Source organism: Culex pipiens, chromosome 3, assembly GCF_016801865.2.
Source record: "Culex pipiens pallens isolate TS chromosome 3, TS_CPP_V2, whole genome shotgun sequence".
Taxonomy (NCBI): domain Eukaryota; kingdom Metazoa; phylum Arthropoda; class Insecta; order Diptera; family Culicidae; genus Culex; species Culex pipiens.
Window position 1 is genome coordinate 83,744,435 of NC_068939.1, and position 14,269 is coordinate 83,758,703.

The following is a 14,269-nucleotide window of genomic DNA, read 5'->3' on the forward strand; positions in this document are numbered from 1 at the left end:
GTTGGTTTAAAAATGTTTCTTGGGAAGGAACTATATTAGAGAAAATAATTCAAATTTGACTAATGCAAATCTACAAAATCATAAATGTTTCTTTTGAACTATTTTCACACGAATAAGAAAATATTTATTTGAAAACTATTCTGGCTTATTTAGCATAAGAGACAAAAATGTTAAATAGATTTAAGATTTTCCAACTTATCATAGTAAAACAGGGAATGGCTAAATCACTTTTACTACAAAAATTAAGCCCAAAAGTGAGGAATTTTGAACACTTGCTAATTTTATTTTACTAAAATGACTAAAACGAAGAGAGATAAACTAGATTGTTTTAATTGACAATAAAAAAATGCAATTTCCTAGATTAATAAGAATACAGAACATTACTGGTGGGAATCCTAGCTAGGATTTAAAGTGAAATTCGGGGCAATTTGAAGTCATTTTACAATGTTTATGAACAAATTATCATTCTTTCTATAACTTACAATTTTACAATAAATCGCAGATCACGAGCTCTTAACGTTTTTTAGGGTTTTTTTTTGGAAAAAATCTTTCGAAATTCGGGTTATCCCGAAGGATTTCACTACACATTTCTCACAAATTCCCAACAATTCTAAACCACAAATTTACGCTCAAATTCCAGAAAATTCTCATGAATTCTCACAAATACCAAACAATTTCCAAAAGAATCACAGGTTCTCACAAATTCCCAGGAATGTACAAACCCAAAAAATCCACAAGGTTCTCAAATAATCCAGCAGGTTCCCAAAAAATACTTGTAATTTGCCACCAATTCATTGAAACTATCGCACATTTCCAACGAATTCCAACTAATTCTCTCAAATGCGCACAAATATCATAATGCCAAATATTTATACACAAAATTGAAATTCAACTAATTCACCGAAATTTTAACAAAAACCTGAAATTTCGCAAAAAAGCTCAGATTTTTAACAAATACACAAATCCAAAAAACACTCTCCCTGACGTTCCAACAAATTGTCACCAATTCCTCACGAGTTCATACACAAACTACCTAAAATTCCCACAAATACCCACAGATTTTTTACCAATTTCCAACAAACATTCGTAAAACTCAACGCATCACTAAATTTTGAAATGCTGGAAGCACAGAAACTACAAAGAGTTCCCCAAATCGTTAACGAAAATGGGAACCACGAGCAAAGTGTTCAAATTTTATGGTACGTTTTCCAAAATCTCACCATGGGATTTATAACATTTTTCGAGGTTCTCATTTTCACGATTTTGGGAATTCTTTTTTCCCCGTGTAATAAGCTGGAAGAAACAAATTTGATCATTTATTTAAGTTTAAATTAAAAAAAAACGAGAAAGGATAAATATCAGGCAAAAAAATCAAAATCTAGCTTACATACTAATCTTGATCACAGACAAAATGGGAAACTCAGTGTCAATCGAAGCCCGGGGGGTTTATTTCTAATCAATACGATATAAAAAATTATACGACCGACAGATATTGATTGGAAACGATTTTATGGATATTACCGAGTCGAAGGACGTTTTTTTTTCGTGCTGATGCTGAACGACGATGCAGTGTAACAGCACGGGAAAATGAGGAAACAGCTGTCGATTATTGGACCAAACAGGATTAGCAATGAATGCGTACTTTGTAGTAATCATTGAAACGATTTTATTGATATAATTTGATCAACTTGTCTATTTGATTAAAGATGTTTATATGTAATTTAAATTTAAAAGTTCAACTATTTCAAATAGCAATTTTCATCAGGTACATTTAGCACCGACTATAAAGCCGGAAATAATGAAAGTTTTATTATTTTCCCATCAAATCGAGCTGTGTGCGCGCGCGTTAAACCATGACAAAACTGATCATAGTGTAGCGACCCTCACATTTATCATTGTTTTTATGACGGTGAAAAAAGAGTTACATTGAAATCCCAGGAAAACACAAATTACATTTATTGTTCACAACTTCAGTTGAGAACAGAAGAATGGTATTTGGTGTTCTTAGAATTTTAACCGATGTACCTTTCTCCCACGTAACAAAAATAAAAATTCGTTATTAAACAAAAGAGAAGCCACCTAGGGCACTTGAGGCCACAAATATTTATGGCCATAGGAAATAGGGATCACGAAGGAAAACAAACATAACGAGAGGGACATCCTTCCATATCTGATTAGTTCAGATGTGGAAGGTGAGAAAAATGGAATAAAATAATAATAATAAAACGTGAAGGAATGCCAGTTAGAAATAAAAACCGTGGGAGAAGGAAAACAAAAAAAATCAAGTAGAGACCTCTAGGAGGTGATACAAAAATTAACGAAAAACTTGAGGGCGAAAAGCTCACAGCAAAAAGAAAGAGAGAGAAGACAATGAAATTAATCGAGGCGAATAATAGATTGATATAAAACTAGGAGTAAGATCGGAGCTCGGGGTCAGTCCTGAATGATCTCGAGTTCGTTTAGATTGTGTATCTGAATAGGAATAATATAATTGTCTTTATATTTAACTATTCCATGCTTACAATTTAAATGAAAGAAAGATTCCATTTCGGGCAAGGCGATACAAGTGGTGACAAGCGGAAAAAGAAAAAAACAGGACGCCTTTTCTGACTAGTGTAAAATCAGTGTTTTGAGAAAAAAAAATTAATACAGTGCCAAGAAAACGTTTGGAAATTATTTTTTTTGATACAGTGCCTAGAAAAACGTTTGAAAATTAAAAATAATAATACAGTGCCAAGAAAATAGAAGAAAATCCGTTAGTGCCAAGAAAAGTCAAAAAAATATATATATATGGTGCCAAGAAGAAGATCATCAATGAAATTGCTTTGGTAAGTAATTAGACTTTTTTATATTTTTTTTCTGTGAGTTATAAGTGTAATTTGAAAACAATTTTTCAGTTTTCCTTCATTAAATTTTTTTTCCTCCTTCCATAATTTAAAAATGGAAACCTTGAGAGAATTAGACGAATTTTTTTCACTTGAAATCAGCTTTTTAAGAACGAATATTCCTAAAAGTAAAGAGGAAGTTGTTCAGAAAACAAATGAGATTGATGACAAAGTCTCTGAATATAAAAAGATATTAATTTCTTTGAGAGATGAAATTTCACCTCAAGAATACAACAAAATTTGTAATGGTCTCAAAGAAGACTTGAACGCTTTGCAAGCTGCTTGTAAAGATTTCTTAAGCAAACTTAAAGAATCAGATCCAGATCCCAATCCTTCTGACGAAGAATACGAAGATATTAACAATCTTAAATTTAATAAAGATTCACTAAAAATTGTAAGTGCAGGGAAAAGTAAAATTAGAAAATTGAAAATTGATTATGAATTCCCAATGGAGGCTGCATTTAAATGCATTCCGGAATTTTTTGGTAATTCAGAAGAACTTATTCCGTTCATTGACCAAATTAAATTTTTCGCAAGTTACATTCCAAAAGGAATGGATCAATCACCTTTAATTAATATTATTAAATTAAAACTAAAAGGAAAAAGTATACCTTTTATTAATAATTTGGCTAATTTAAACTGGAGCCAAATAGAAAAACTTCTAATTGAAGAATTTTCCAACAAAACCAAGTATGCGGATATTTTGAAAGAGATCGAAATTCTCTCTCAGAAAAAGGATGAGTCCTTTAAATCCTATAAAGATAGAACGATTCAAATTTTAAACAATTTGGAACTTCTAGAGTTTCCAGTAAATAATTATGTAATGGAAAGTCTTATTTTCCATTTCATAGGTGGGTTGAAGAACCAAAACATAAGAGATGTTGCGGATAATAATTCGGACAAAAGCTTCAGAGAGCTTTTGAAACTTCTAGAAGAAAAGAGTGAAAAAAAGGAGAAATACGAAGACTTACAGAAACGTCTTCAATCATTGGCGTTATCTGACAATTCTGGTTCCCAACAAAATAATCGTTGGAATCAAAATCGAAATTTTAATTTTCAAAACACTCAAAATAGGAATAACTATATTGATAATTCCAATAGAACAAGGAATTACCAATCTAACAGATTTAATAATTCTACAAACCCCAATTTAGATGGAAGTAGTAGAACAACAAATTATGCACCAAGATATAATTATCCTCAAAATCAACAACAAAATCACCATAATTTTAATCAAAATTATTCAAATAATTCGAATCGTTTTAACGGTCCGCAAAATCAATATTTTAATACTAATAGAGGAAACAACCCTGAGCAAAATAGATATTCTGATAACCCAACCACACATTATCAGCAACGAAAAAACTAAATTTTGGGGTTTTCGAAAATTTTGGCGTCCGAAACACCCGACATTATGGAAGCAAATTTAATAGACGCTCTAATTTCCGAGCTCACCAATTTTATAAGGGACGGAATATAATTACGACTAATAATAATTTGGAAAAAGAGAGGGTATTTTATAACCCTCCACATGAAATAATGGATATTATATTTACTCCTTTTCTCCAATTTAGACTAAAAATTTCATCAAGACAAAAACCATATTATTATGTACATTATTTACTAGATACAGGAGCTAGTGTAAATGTAATACAAAAAAATGTGTTACACAAAATTGGCTATATTAATTATAATTTTAAAGATAAAATAATTTTAACTGGTCTCGGAAATAATAATACCGAAACAATGGGTTCGGTAATCATTGATTTATTAATTGGAAAAACAATTTTCAGAACTAAGTTTTATGTTTTGGAACATTTACTTGTCCCAGGTATTATTGGGGCAGAATTTCTCAAGAAACATACTCTTTTCATCGATAGAGGTTTCAAATATATAGTTTTACAAAAACCCAAGTTAAATTTTAGGGTTGATACAAATTTCAATCAGAGGTCAGAATTGGCCGAAACAGATAATTTACTAAATTCAAAAAAATCAGATAAAAACGAAATTCGTTTAAGTGAAGTTCCAAATAACATTGCAATGGCGCAACATAATCATAAAGATAATTCTGATAAACTTAATTACCAGACAAATATAGACAATAAAAATGAACAAAATATTTCATATGATGATCAGCCTTGCATGCCAGCAGAATTAAATTTAGACATTGACAAAGACGGCGATGTTATGGAATTTAAAAATTTGAAGAGCATTGAAGGTAGGGAAAGAATTCAGAAAATAATTGATATAGTAAATCTAGAACATTTAAATCAAATTAATTTTGAGAAAATTGTCTCTATGATTGAAAAATTTAACAAATTATTTTTTATTGAAGGAGATGAATTGACTTTTACAGATGCAGCAATTCATGAAATAGAAACCACAACGAATATTCCCATTAATAAGAGGCAATATAGAATGCCTGAAGCTACAAAAGTACACATTGATGAGCAAATTGATGAAATGCTAAAGCTGGGTATTATTAAACCTAGTAAAAGTCCGTGGAATGCTCCTGTTTTATGTATTCCTAAAAAGGTTGGAGCTGACGGCAAACAAAAATATAGAATTGTTGTAGATTTTAGACCATTAAACATGATAACGAAACCTTTTGTTTTCCCAATTCCATTAATTAATGAAATATTAGATAACATTGGTGATGCACAATATTTTTCGTCAATAGATTTAAAGTCGGGTTTTTATCAGATACCTATAAACTCTAAAGATGCAGCTAAAACTGCATTTTCAACTTCAAAGGGACATTATGAATTTTTAAGAATGCCTATGGGTCTTAGAAACAGCCCGGCAACATTTCAAAAATTAATGAATGTTATTTTATATTCAATTCAGCCAATAAAAGCTTTTGTTTATTTGGATGATATAATCGTATTTGGAAAAACTATTGAAGAACATAACGACAACTTGCTCAAAATTTTAGACGCGTTATACCAAAATAATTTAAAAGTAGAAACATCAAAATGTACCATTTTAAAGACAGAAATTAATTACCTGGGCCATACAATTAATAAACACGGTATTAAGCCTACAGATGACAACATCAAAACAATAAAAAATTTAAAACGTCCTCAAACCGTGAAGGATGTTCGTTCATTTCTAGGAACAATTAATTTTTATGGAAAATTTATTCAAAATATGGCGGATAAACGCAAACATTTAAATAACTTACTGAAAAAAGATGTGAAATTCGAATGGACAGAGGATTGTGAAAGAGCTTTTCATGAGTTAAAACACTGTTTGATTTCAGAACCAATTTTAGTACGCCCAAATTATAACGATATGTTTGTAATTACTACAGATGCTAGTGATTATGCTATTGGAGCAGTATTATCAAATGCTAAAACAAATGATAATCCAATCGCATATGCAAGTAGAGCATTAAGTGTTACGGAAAGAAGGTACCACGTTATTGAAAAAGAATTACTCGCTATAGTGTGGGCAGTTGAATATTTTAAACATTATATTTTTAATCAACAGTTTATTGTTTATACTGATCATAGACCGTTGATTGCAATTTGGAGATTAAAAGAAACCTCACCGACTCTTTCCAAATTAAGATTAAAAATTCAAGATATTGGATGTGATATCCGATATAAACAAGGTAAAGAAAATATTGTTGCTGATTTTCTTTCTCGTATTAAGCATGAAGAAAATTCAGAGGTGAACATTGAAAAGGTTTCGGAAAATTCAAACAATAATGTAATTGCCATCGTTACCAGACAACAAACAAAACAAAATTCAAATATAGCTGATAATTCAAATCAAATTACAATTAATCAATCTTCATCGCAACAAAATATAAACGATAACACAAATAATCATATTGATGATATTTTAGATAATAATGACGATTTAGACATAACTATTGATTCTCTACAAGCAATAGATATTGTGGATCAAATAGATGATGATTCATGGAAAAAGTTTACATTGGATGATTTTTTCGATGCTCAAAACAAAGAGGAAATTGATTTCAGTCTACTTAAATTTACTAAAACAATGATTAATGAAAATAATACAGATGCTAATTTTGTCATAATCAATAGCAAAACAGCATTCAAGGAACTGAGTGAGTTGGTGGATCTACCACATGGAATGAAGGACAATTTAAATGGGAGAATTTTTAGTTTTCCAGATAATAAATTATGGGGTTTTATTCTAAATGGATCAAAACGTTCGATTACTAATAGAGAAGAGTTATTCGATGGTATATTAGAAAGTATGGTTAAATGCCCTGAATTTGCCAAATCAGCTAAACACATTCAAATTATTTCTTTTAGAAATTTACAACAACTTCCTGATGTCAATATTATTAGATTTATTGCAGGTAAATTTGAGAAAATTTTTACATTATATGCATCAAATGAAGACAGAATGTTTGTTAAAGCAGAAGATAGAGAAACAGTTCTAAAAGAATTTCATAACGACCTCCAGGTCATGTCGGAGGAAAAAGAATGCTTCAACGCATAAGTCCACTTTTCATGTGGGACAACATGCGTAGAGATATCGAAAATTATGTAAAGCAATGCGAATTGTGCCAAAAGAACAAAATTTGGCCGAAACATAAAATACCCATGAAAATAACCACAACATCAGTTGAACCATTTCAAAAAGTATATATGGATATTGTCATACTAACTCTATCCGAAGATAATAATCGTTACGGATTAGTCATCCAAGACGACTTAACAAGATATCTAGTAGTCGCACCGTTGCCAGATCAAGAAAGTGCAACTGTTGCAAGAGCATTTGTGGAAAATTTTATCTGTAGATTTGGAGCACCACTAGAGGTTGTTACGGATCAAGGTGCAAATTTTATGTCCAATTTGTTAAAACACACGTGCAGAATTTTGAAAATTAAGAAAATAAATACAAGCGCCTATCATCCACAAGCAAATTTAGTAGAAAGGTCTAACAGAGAATTGAAAATATTTTTACGAAATTACATTTCAGGAAACCCACAAACATGGGACACATTACTACCATTTTTTACATTTCAATACAATACGACAGTGAACTCATCTACGGGATATTCACCATTCGAACTTCTTTATGGCAGACAAGCCAGAATTCCGAATTCTGTTTATAACGTTACAGATAAAGAATTAAATTACGACGATTATGTCACGGAAATGAAATCAAATTTTAGAAATATACATGATAAAGCAATTGATAATGTTATTTCCTCAAAACAAAAACGGAAAGAGTTGTACGATAAAACGGCTCACGAATGGCAGCCATGGTATGGTGAAATGGTGTTAGTAGAAACCATTCCTACAGGAGTTGGCAAGAAACTCCAAAGCTTATGGCGAGGACCATACGAAGTAGTAGATTTGCCTAGTGAGCAAACTACAGTTATAAAAAACGGCAATAAACTTGAAAAAATTCATAACAATAGATTACGGAAATTTAACGACTAATAGATCACAATATATATTATTTGTTTATTATGTTCTCTAAAATTAAAAAAAAAATCAAAAGAATTAGCTTATTGAACAATTATGGACACCGTACTGTACCGGGAAAATTGACTTGATATATTAAGATCATTATATTATTTCAATGGGTATAAAAGAAACCTGTGCAATTAACTATTTTTTATATATAAATGTGATAATATATGGAATTTCGCATTATAAGATACAACACATTGCATGGAGTTTTCTGACTTTTATATAAATTTAAACAAAGGCCAATATCTTCTTCAGAATTTTGATCATTGGCAGAATTTTGAAAATCCCACATATCTGGTACTGATTCATCGACGACATTGGGTGCAAGGTACACATAATGAGGTTCAGGTTCATGAATTATGTTTTTGGCAGCGAAAAAAAGATTGTATATTCCAAAAGAAACAGCGCCCGCTATTATAGAACAACAACCATACACGTACACCGTCATCATTAGAGTACAAAATAAGACTGAAAATGCAACGTTATGACAACGATGGGAAAACAAGACTGAAACAAGGATCCTAAACAAAAAAGGGATCGCCTATGCATAGGTAGACGAAAGACAAGAACATTACAAACGACGATTTCAGGTGTAATTGTACTAGAGACACAACCTTACTTTATTATGGATATCCAGTAGAAGTAGTTAACCTTTACATTCCAAACAAATTTATAGTTTTAAGACTCCAATAAACAGCAGTAGAAAAAAAAAACAGAGACTGAATGTGGAAATGTTTGCAACCAGGATGTTTGTTGAGGGACGCCTCAGAATGATTGTGTGTGTGAGAAAGTAACATATTACGTACAATCGTACAATGAATCAATAATAATCGCAAAACAAAGTTTTATTTTTATTTTTTTTATTTAGCCAAATCTACACACCTAAGAAAAGCCTGGAAAAAGAGAGGGGAAGAGGATTCCGCAAGCGAAATCAGTAAGCCATCCACCGTAAAATTAGATAATCACATTTCTTATTTTTTTAGATAAGCGAGAAAAAAAAAACACACACACACAAAAAAAACGGGTCTGGAACAAACCAATGATTAAAAGACGACTGGAGGCTACACAATTTTTAGATGCGAGGATCATCCACCAACAAACGGCAAGTAACGCATACATCGGAGATCTTTGTACCATAAACATATATTTAGATGTTAACACACATAAATTCGCCCCGAAATAAGTTAGGAGAACGTTAGGAAAATATTTTGGAATTTTAGAAAAACAATTGTAACACATTCTTATAGAAAAGCTTAAAAAACATAAATGTTTACACGCCCACACAAATTATAACACCCACTACACAAAAAAATTTACGAACCACAAAGCAACCATAAACCATGCATACATCGGAGAACAACGAGGATGCCCATCAACAAATTTTCGCAATCTATTATGTTTTGAGTCAAGAATGGAGAGAAATTAATTAGACCAAGGTGTATAAAGCTCACGACAAACATGGACAGAAAAACGAGAAGCGAAGTAGCAAAACTCAGAATAATCAAACGTAACAAAGTACCATTTGGATCGCAATAAGGAAACACTCACGCAAATATTATCCACCACGAGAAGGAAGGAAGACAATCGCAATCCATATTACAGGAGGAATGGTGATAATCTAACCAAGGAAGAACGTATTTTTCACCCGCAACACACAAAATGGAAAAATATAATGGCAAGAGGAGACAGTAGTGACAAATCGACAGATAGACGGAAGGTCCTGTCAAACGCAACATTATGGTACTCTATAAACATGGAATTATCTGAGATAAACAGGAATGGCAATAAGGATTGGTTAACAACTGGATTAAGTTGAGCAATATGCACTGGAATCTAATTAATGGATTGAAATTCGAAACCCAATTCATTACACTATTGGCGAAAATACAATAATCAAGACGAAAGAGAGGACAACAACATTGCAGAAACAACGGAGGCTATGGTTCCAAACACATCAATAGTTAGAAAAAAAAAAATATCTACAGACATGATTAGGCAATACAGAATCTTAGGACCAGCTCTTTGCTTACAGTAGATGATCATCTCTTCTAGACGAACATCTAGCTGATAAGTGTGGGGGTATGTAGCGACCCTCACATTTATCATTGTTTTTATGACGGTGAAAAAAGAGTTACATTGAAATCCCAGGAAGACACAAATTACATTTATTGTTCACAACTTCAGTTGAGAACAGAAGAATGGTATTTGGTGTTCTTAGAATTTTAACCGATGTACCTTTCTCCCACGTAACAAAAATAAAAATTCGTTATTAAACAAAAGAGAAGCCACCTAGGGCACTTGAGGCCACAAATATTTATGGCCATAGGAAATAGGGATCACGAAGGAAAACAAACATAACGAGAGGGACATCCTTCCATATCTGATTAGTTCAGATGTGGAAGGTGAGAAAAATGGAATAAAATAATAATAATAAAACGTGAAGGAATGCCAGTTAGAAATAAAAACCGTGGGAGAAGGAAAACAAAAAAAATCAAGTAGAGACCTCTAGGAGGTGATACAAAAATTAACGAAAAACTTGAGGGCGAAAAGCTCACAGCAAAAAGAAAGAGAGAGAAGACAATGAAATTAATCGAGGCGAATAATAGATTGATATAAAACTAGGAGTAAGATCGGAGCTCGGGGTCAGTCCTGAATGATCTCGAGTTCGTTTAGATTGTGTATCTGAATAGGAATAATATAATTGTCTTTATATTTAACTATTCCATGCTTACAATTTAAATGAAAGAAAGATTCCATTTCGGGCAAGGCAGTACAATAGTTTTACTACCAGTCGTCTCTAGCCTGATGCCGGTGATGCTGTTGCATCTGCTTCGCCGTTCAATATCTGCTCCGTTCGAGCAGTCTCGAAACGACAACCGTTACCTCCAACCACATAAAATGGTTCATTTTACGATCGAAGCGGGATTATCGTTTTGAGTGAAATAACATTCCTCCTCGGGAAAATGCCATTTCCGGAATCGATTGCTGGAATTAAAGCTTCTAAAGACAAAGATGAAGAAGGACTTCAACTGGAAGTGCCAGGAGAGCAGAAATTTTGCAGGATAAATTGGATTGCTCAACTCCGTATTTACTCAACAAACACGATTAAGTTTTCATGGAATGAACGCACCTCGTTATGATTCTGTTGTGTTTCGTTGATTCATAAAAAGCGAAATTCATTGTCCTTTTTCTTCCCATTCAAGCAAGCTGAAATTCCTGAACCTATCATTGCACACCTTTGCCACAGGTCCTCAACTGAAAGGTTGGAAGAGTTTTTTCCTTTACTTTTTATAGAACACAGCTTGGAACACGGTGAACATTTGTGGTGATGGTAACCAAATTTTGTTCAACCTTATAACTTCAAATGCCTTGACCTAACCTAACATTATGCGCCATCAGTGTATCGTCTCAGTTCCCCGATCTTCTCATTGTTGTGTCGGTACGTTTTACGCGATACTCTTTTTATGAGTATGAGTGTGACAGCACATAAACCATATTCCGGTTCCGGCAGACCCCACACCACCGCGGCGGTTATCACCTGTCATCTTCGGCGTCGTTTGCGAAAGCTTTTGCCGAACAAAAGAAAAGAGCCCCGCTCTTGAACATTGTGTGCGATAATGGTGATATAATAATGCTCGTAATTTTAAGCAAGCTTAAATTAACAGTAAAACGAAAGTGGTTATCTTATGTTGAAATATTTTAAAATTCTTTCAAAATAATCGTCTAACTTTATTTACCGTCATGAAGGGTGAAATTGGGTCATACAAATTATTTGCATTTTTGTATGATTTAATTTCACGCCTGATGATGGTATTTAATAGGGTGGGTACGTTTTTCAAAAAGTTCTCGGATCAAGTTTTAGTATGGTTCCCCTTGTAGGGCATGCCCATAGGGACTTTCATGCCAAATATTAGCTCATTTGGTTGTAAACTGGCTGCGCGCATCAGGGTTAAAGTTTACATGGGAATTACTATGGGAAATTGGAACTTTTTGTTCAAACGCTCCTACAGGTCTGGGAAAATCACGCGCCAACTTCTGGTATGGTCAGGCCTATGGGGAATGGTCTGGAGAACACTTTTTCCGAAGAGAGCATATGGATTCGTTGTCCCTAGACCTGGCGCATCGGCAAACAATCCGATGTCTCCGGAATCAACGGTTTTCCCTCAAAAACCATCAAATTTTCCTTAGCATGCTATGAAAGCTTGATGAACACCGCGACGCCATACGTCAGGTAACTACCACGTGGTTGAAATATTTGCAAAAAAATACAAATTTGCTAAGCAAAGATTCTGAATTCGTCTAAATAATATCAGGATTACTCGAAATGATCATTTTCTAGTTAAAAGAAGGTTTGCAATTTAATATTCCAGCCGTTGCTCACCCACGTGATAGCTGCCTGACGTATGGCGTCGCGGTGTTCATCAAGCTTTCATAGCATGCTAAGGAAAATTTGATGCTTTTTGAGGGAAAACCGTTGATTCCGGAGACATCGGATTGTTTGCCGATGCGCCAGGTCTAGGGACAACGAATCCATATGCTCTCTTCGGAAAAAGTGTTCTCCAGACCATTCCCCATAGGCCTGACCATACCAGAAGTTGGCGCGTGATTTTCCCAGACCTGTAGGAGCGTTTGAACAAAAAGTTCCAATTTCCCATAGTAATTCCCATGTAAACTTTAACCCTGATGCGCGCAGCCAGTTTACAACCAAATGAGCTGATATTTGGCATGAAAGTCCCTATGGGCATGCCCTACAAGGGGAACCATACTAAAACTTGATCCGAGAACTTTTTGAAAAACGTACCCACCCTAGTATTTAACATCTAAGTAGATAAATTAAATGATAAATTTCATTGCTGAAATTTTGAAGTTATCGCAGTTTTAGTGAAAAAGTTGTTTTTTGCCGATTTTGTCATTTTCCTGTTTTTGCGCGTCGAAAAACTCAGTTTTTTTTTATTTTCAAAAACTCATATCTCGAAAACGTACGGTTCTACATTGCCAATTTTTCTAAATGTTTTGTGAAATTTTCCGAGGAATCCGATAAAAATATTTTCAGACATAGGCTCTTTGGTCCAGACATTGTCAAAACGCCATTTTAAGTTTTCAAACGATTTTTTTAATTTTAGGCTAGATTTTTTAAACTTCTTATTTAGAGCGTCCAATTTCCCGTCCCGGAAAAAAATTCCCGGAAATTCCCGGGATTTCCCGGAAAAAAATATTTCCCGTTTCCCGGGAAATTTGTAAATTTCCCGGGAATTCCCGAAATACAAGCAGAAGTATACATTTTCCTACCTTTTTGGCACCAATGTTTTGAAATTATACAAAAAATAATAATTGGAGAACCTGATTTGATTTTATTTATTTCCATCTACTGTTCATATTGACTAATCAGCTTGTCTGTAAATTTCATGTCAAGGTTTAATTCAGATAATATTTATTTCTGAAGCATTCACCACTAGGAATATTGTTTGCTTATATGTTGGACAACAAAACTTACGCTGTTATGGAATGAATACAAACTATTTTATTTTTGACAACCTTTTATAATGTATTTTTTTTTTTGTAATATCATTTGAAAATAAGATATTTACATCTTCCGGCCAAGATCAACATTGAGATTTGTTTGACTTTTTTTACCTTGAACATGTTGGATGGAAATTGAACTGATATAATTAAATTTTTAAAAAAGGTTTGTGTGAGAAGAATTTGTTTCTAAGTATTCGAGAAATTACAGATTGAAGTTATAAATTTATGAAGCACGTGAGCTACCAAGGGCGTAAGAGGGTTATATATGAAAAAATATCGTTGAATTTCAACCACTTTTAAATACTCAAAATTATTTTAATCTAATTGATTTATTAGGCTGAATACCATAAAGCTAAAATGATATCAAAAAACCATGAAAAACCACTAAAAAAC

At 33.0% G+C, this 14,269-nt stretch overlaps 1 protein-coding gene and 1 long non-coding RNA gene across 4 annotated transcripts in view; both read left to right on the forward strand.

Moving 5' to 3' along the window:
- The window catches only part of LOC120427466 (uncharacterized), a 136,312-nt gene that overhangs the window by 96,400 nt on the left and 25,643 nt on the right, over nucleotides 1-14,269 (forward strand). The window lies entirely within an intron of this gene.
- LOC120427469 (uncharacterized) lies at nucleotides 1,876-11,073 on the forward strand. Its single transcript, XR_005606886.2, has 2 exons — nucleotides 1,876-2,828; nucleotides 9,222-11,073. It is a non-coding gene; the product is annotated as an uncharacterized LOC120427469 (long non-coding RNA).